Here is a 6,000-nt window from a genome sequence, read left to right on the forward strand (position 1 = left end):
ATGCCCATGACTATCATGGAACAAACAAATAAGCTGATTCCTGTCCTGTTCAGGAACCACATACACCGTCATGTGTGGTCAGTGCATTCTTAAACCTATCGTATGGGGCTGGGAATTTTCCTTTTAAAATCTCCCTGAGATTACTATCTTGCTTCTGGGCCTGCACTAAATCTTCGATATTTGCCTGCGAGACCTGAACTGCATTTACTGTGGCGCTTTCGGGGGGGGTTCCAAAAATAACCATGTCTGGAACCTGCTTTAGCCAATGCGACGGCTTTCACATTCCCAGGTGGGGAGGAACGGTGGTGACTTCGTACTTTAATAATACCAAATGTCCTGTCCTGTGCTTTGTCTAAAATGTGGCGGAGCAATGGGGCTGAAGGGAGGGGTTTTCCGTCCGTGGAAACAAATCCTCTTGCTTTCCACAGGGGTAGGAATTCTGTAAGGCTGTTGCAGACATAGAGGCTGTCTGAGTATATGTCTACTGGGCTGGGAAAGGAATCTGGGTGATCTACGATGTATGCAATGGCTGCCAGTTCTGCCGCCTGCGCGCCTAAATGTCCTGGCAGTTTTAACGAGATTTCTTCTAGGGCGCGTCCCTGCACGTCCTCAACATAGATGCCGCATCCTGTAATGCGGTTGCCATCTAATATAGTGGAAGAACCGTCCACATATATTCTTAGGGGTGCGCACGTGTCTGTGTGCTGGGGGCTCTGGGGTGAACTACCTATCTTCTTGGGGGGTGTCTTTGCTATAAAGGGGCCTGTGGTGTGGTGCGATGAGATGATTTCACATTCATGGGGGGTGTCTGGGTACTGGAAGTTGTCGGCTAGGAAAGTGTGGGTCTTGGTCCTTTTAACAGTGATGTCCCGTCCCTGCAAAAGAAGGGTCCATCTGGCTGCTCTGATTTGGCTGACTGTGCCGCCCTTTAGTCGTCCTTCTAGTAAAGGTTGTGTGGGGGTGTGTTCTGTGAGGATTGTGATGGGGTTTAGACCGGTTATATATGAGAAATATTCAACTGCCCAGAAAACTGCGAGCAGGTGCCTTTCATAGGCTGACAATCCCTGCTCCACAGGATCTAAAACTCTGGAGGCGTAAGCCACGGGTCTTAATTGTTCGTGCCGCTCCTGGAGGAGCACGGCTGAAAGGGTGCGATCTGTGGTAGCTACCTCTATAGCATAGGGGGAAAGTGGGTCTGGAACCTGTAGTGTGGGGGCTGCAATGAGGGCTCTTTTTAAAGTATCCACAACATCCGTATGCTGCGGAAGCCATTCCCAAGGGGCTCCTTTCTTTCGGAGGTCTGAGAGGGGAGCTGCTTTGGTGGCGAAACCGTCTATGTGGTTTCGACAGCAGCCAACCAGTCCTAAAAATGACCGGAGGGCTGAAACATTCTGGGGAAGGGGCAATTTGACAATCGAGTTAATTCTTTTATGCTCGATCTCGTGTTTACTGTGCGTGATAATCGTTCCCAAATATATCACTTTGTTCTCCAAAATTTGGGCCTTCTTGGGGTTTACTTTGCATCCAATTTGCTGTAGGAGTTCCAGGAGATCTGACAGAAGCACGATGTGCTCTGCCTTGGTGTCTGTCTGCAGTAATACGTCGTCCACATACTGGACCACATTCGGGGCGAGAGAATTTTGATAAACCATTTGCCAGCTGTCGGTGGAAAATTGAGGGGGAGTTGTGGAATCCTTCTGGAAGGCATGTCCACATGTACTGCTGACCTTTAAAAGTAAAGGCAAATTTGTACTGGCACGCTTTTGCCAATGGAATGGACCAGAATCCATTACTGATGTCCAGAACCGTAAAATATCGTGAATTGAGTCCCTGTTTGAGCATGGTCTCGGGACTTGTGGCTACCGTGGGGGCTGCTGCGGGGCTGATTTTGTTGAGTTCCCGGTAATCGATGGTCAGTCGCCATGATCCATCGGGCTTTCTCACTGGCCAAATCGGGGCATTATTAGTAGAAGCTACTGATCTAAGTACGCCCTGTTCTAATAAACTGTCAATTACGTTTGAGATTTTTCCCTCTGCCTCTTGGGGAAATCCATATTGCTTTTGGAGTCTAGGGTCAGGTCCTGTAATTTGAACCGAACCAGCTATCCTGCCACAGTCATGTTTATGACTTGCAAATGCTGTCCTGTTTTTCTGGAGAACTGCCCTAACCTGTTTGTCTGTGCTAATCGTGGTCGGGTCAAACCAGAAATCGCCGACTGCGCTAATCTTATTAGCATACTTACCTACTGTGAGCGTTGCGGGGGCTCTTGCTGACTTTGCCATTTTCCAGACACATCGATTTACTGGGTCAAATAACAGGTTGTGGGAGTTCATGAAATGCTCTGTGGGGCAGATCGACCAAAACGATGGGGTGTTTTGTTTTAATGTTGCCAATTTGAATGGGTACAGGGGCTGTGATGTGTCCCTGCTGTGAGTGGCCTGTAAAGCCGCTGAGGGTGATGGTGTCTGTAGTGGGTCACGTGTCTTTTTGGAACATGTTGGAGGAATTAATTGTGGTGCGGGACCCTCCTGTATCCCAGAAAAATTCAATGGGCTGTCTCCGTATTTTCGCTGCAACGCCCGGTTGGCCGGACCTATCCCAAAGGGTGTCGCAGACCCAAGTGGGGGAGCCCGAACACCGTCAGTCTGTTCTGTTCATGTCTGTCTGGTCTGAACGGGCGCTTACACTGTGAATGGGCTTTTTCCTGTTTCTATTTAGAGTGTCTGTCTGCTGGGCTGTCTGTGGCTTTTGTGGGGCATTGCACTCTCGTGCAAAGTGACCTAATTGTCCACAGTTAAAACACTCCCAGGGCAGCACGGCGGCCTAGTGGTTAGCACAACCGCCTCACGGCGCTGAGGTCCCAGGTTCGATCCCGGCTCTGGGTCACTGTCCGTGTGGAGTTTGCACATTCTCCCCGTGTCTGCGTGGGTTTCGCCCCCACAACCCAAAAATGTGCAGAGTAGGTGGATTGGCCACGCTAAATTGCCCCTTAATTGGAAAAAATAATTGGCTAATCTAAATTTAAAAAAAAAAAAACACTCCTGCGGTTTCTGTGGGGGGGCTGTTCCTGCCTTCGTTCACCCATGCGGGGTTCTGGTGCGCTTTAACTGCCTGGATATCTGCCTGCTGTTCTTTGGGTTTTCTAAGCGCGGGTTTGTTGTGAACAGATTGCTCCTAAGCGCGGGACAAACTTTTTAAAACTTTTCGTTGTGCGCTTCTTCTGTGGGGTCATAATTAGTACAAACTCTTTGTCCTGCCTCTGTGGCATGGGAGATAAAGGTGCGGGTCCATTTGGCCATGTTGTCTGTGGACAAATGGGCGGGGTCTAAATTTCCGAAAACGGCTGTAAAATGGATCCACAGGTGTCCAGCAAACGCAGTTTTCTTTTCCTGCACTTATTCAGGCCTTCTACGGGGTCACCTCTATTGTAACCGATCGTGTTTAGGATCGCCGTGTGCATCTCTGCAAGGGTGCCTCCTCCTACGTTGTGTGGGTCGGGAAGGGCTGCTACAACAGAAGGGTCTAAACTTAAAACTGTGAGCTTCACTTGCTCACGCTCATCCAGGCCGTACATGGTCGCCTGCTGCTTAACTCTAGCAAAGAATTGGTGGGCGTCTGAGGTGGGGGGGAACGGTGTGATCTTGTCGCACGCGTCCCGTAATTGAGTCACGGTTAAGGGGGTCGTGTACATGAAAACCGTGTCTCCGTCCGATGTGGCTGTGCGGTGGGTGGTGACTGGATTCATGGGTGCCTGATCTATCTGCTGTGTGGGGGGTTGGGGTGCTTTTCTCTTTTGGGGCTTTCCTTGCACACATGTTCCCTGTACATATCTAGGCGCCGTCTCATTTAGTTTTTGCCAATCAGGGCTTTCTTCTTCATCTAACTGGGATCCAAAGGTGCTTTGAAACCTATTTTGAACTGAAAGCAAAGACTGCAGTTCTGCAATCTGCTTCCGGCATTTTGCATGATCCACAGAGATTTGTCTCTGCTCCGTGGTGGCAGCATGGAGTGCTCTTAATGCTGCTTTTAGATCGCTGCACTGCTTTTGCAATGCCTCTACCTGTTTCTCTGTCTCTTCTCTTACTAGGACTGCATGTTGTGTGTCCTGATAGGCCTTATCGTATTGGGTTTGGAAGCTGCTCGTTGCGCTAGACAAGACTGGTGTGCCCTCTTGGCATCATCCACCTCTCTGTCCTTTGCTGCCAACTTCCCTCTTAACTTTATATTCTCTTTCTCGATCTCACTAACATCGACTTTACTCATTTGATGTCTCTCTTCTATCTCTTTGCGTGGCGTCCGAACGACCTCCTCTGTGCCTCGCAATTGTGCCAGACAGGACACAATTGCCATCGGCTTGCGAGCTTTCCCTAAGCTCTTCTTATGTATTTTGCCCAGGTTCTCCCACCAAGTATGTACTATACTCCCGGGACCTGTTTCCTCATTTGAACAAAAGTCACTCCAAAGGGGCCATCCCTTCCCTTTGAGGTACCTTCGAATCTCAACTTCCCAAATGGGACACTGTCCTATCCTACTGCTGGTCGCTGCAACCACAAATTCTTGAGGGTTCATGAGGCGTTCCATTGCCTTCATTGCCATTTTTCCTATCTGAATGCTCTCTTTTAAATTTGGAACGAGGGGTACTAAGGCGGTGCTGCAAGCACGGGTACGGCTTTTGCTATTTTCCGGAATACAAACGCCCGACAGTTTTTCGCCACAAAATCTATCAGTTTTACCTTGTATCCCTGTCAGTACGCATGCAGTAACACACTTCTGAATTACGAGGATTGATCAGAACTGCTCGAACACTTGTGGTTATTTCTGTTCCCAATTGGAATCTAAATCAAATTTTGGGTTCTCTCGGAGTGGGGGTGGGGGCCACTTCTAAGTCGAATCCCACCAGAGTCGCCACTATATGTTGCTAATTGTGCTTTACTTAATTTGCTCTGTTTAATCAGCTTGCTCTAGAATCGCCAGGTATCTTTATGACACCACCACGAGGTTCAAGTTCAAGTGCTGATCAATAACTCAATACACCAGTTAGTAAGTCTCAAATCAAAACACATTTATTATATACACAGTCAATCGCTACTCATGCATAAAATACTACTCACTAGACTATCTCTAACACTAAAAGGCCAATACTTAGCTTTGGAAACTGGCCCACCAGGTCAGGGGGAACAAATGACCTTTCGTTCGATTCTGAGTCTGCAGGCTTCCAGCTGGTATGGACTAATGGTTCGGAGCGTCTATCTTGTAGCGTGCGTTGACTGGACACTTACTTGGTTGGTACAGCTGCTAGGCAAGTCTCTCCGAGTTGAGAGTCACGGTCGAGTTCTTTGAGAGCTGCCAAAAAGAACGAATTGAACTTGGGGACTCTATTTTATAGTTCCCAGGGGCTTTGCGCCCTTTTGCCCTTTTCCAATCAATTGATTTGATTTCCTCAATACCGGAGCTGTTCCCTGATCGCTGGGCGGTTCCTATATTTCTGTTGGCCTTCCTTTGTCTTGGCTCCCGCTGGCGCCGAGGAGTCTGGCTTGGCCTCGATTATCTTAAATGTTTCCAATTGTTCCCGGGGATCGCTCATCAATATGTAGATGGTTGTTAGTTTCAGTGCTGTCTGGGTTTCTGCAAGTTCTAATACACAGGAAGCTTTGCATCTGCTTGCTTCCCTGTGCCTGTCCATTTCTCCCTGCATTCTTAGCGAGCCTCCATTTTAAAGTCGGGAAGTGGCCAACCCAGGTGTCTACAACATGCTGGTACCATACCGACCGCCATGGCTGGGTGCCCTGGCCAGAGGCCACTAGCTAACCACCCTCTTGGCTGTGGCTGAGCAGAGGGCCCTGGATGTGGTAAGTGGCCCAGAGCAATGGGAAGCCGCGGAGGTGGAGCTCAGCCGCGGATGAGGATGTGAGACCCCGCTGAGTTGCGGTTCGCTGTGTCACCCCCACCACCCTCACCCCCATACCATCCTCACCACCACCCCCAGCCGTGGCCTGCGG

The sequence above is a fragment of the Scyliorhinus canicula genome, chromosome 2, assembly GCF_902713615.1.
Source record: "Scyliorhinus canicula chromosome 2, sScyCan1.1, whole genome shotgun sequence".
NCBI lineage: Eukaryota > Metazoa > Chordata > Chondrichthyes > Carcharhiniformes > Scyliorhinidae > Scyliorhinus > Scyliorhinus canicula.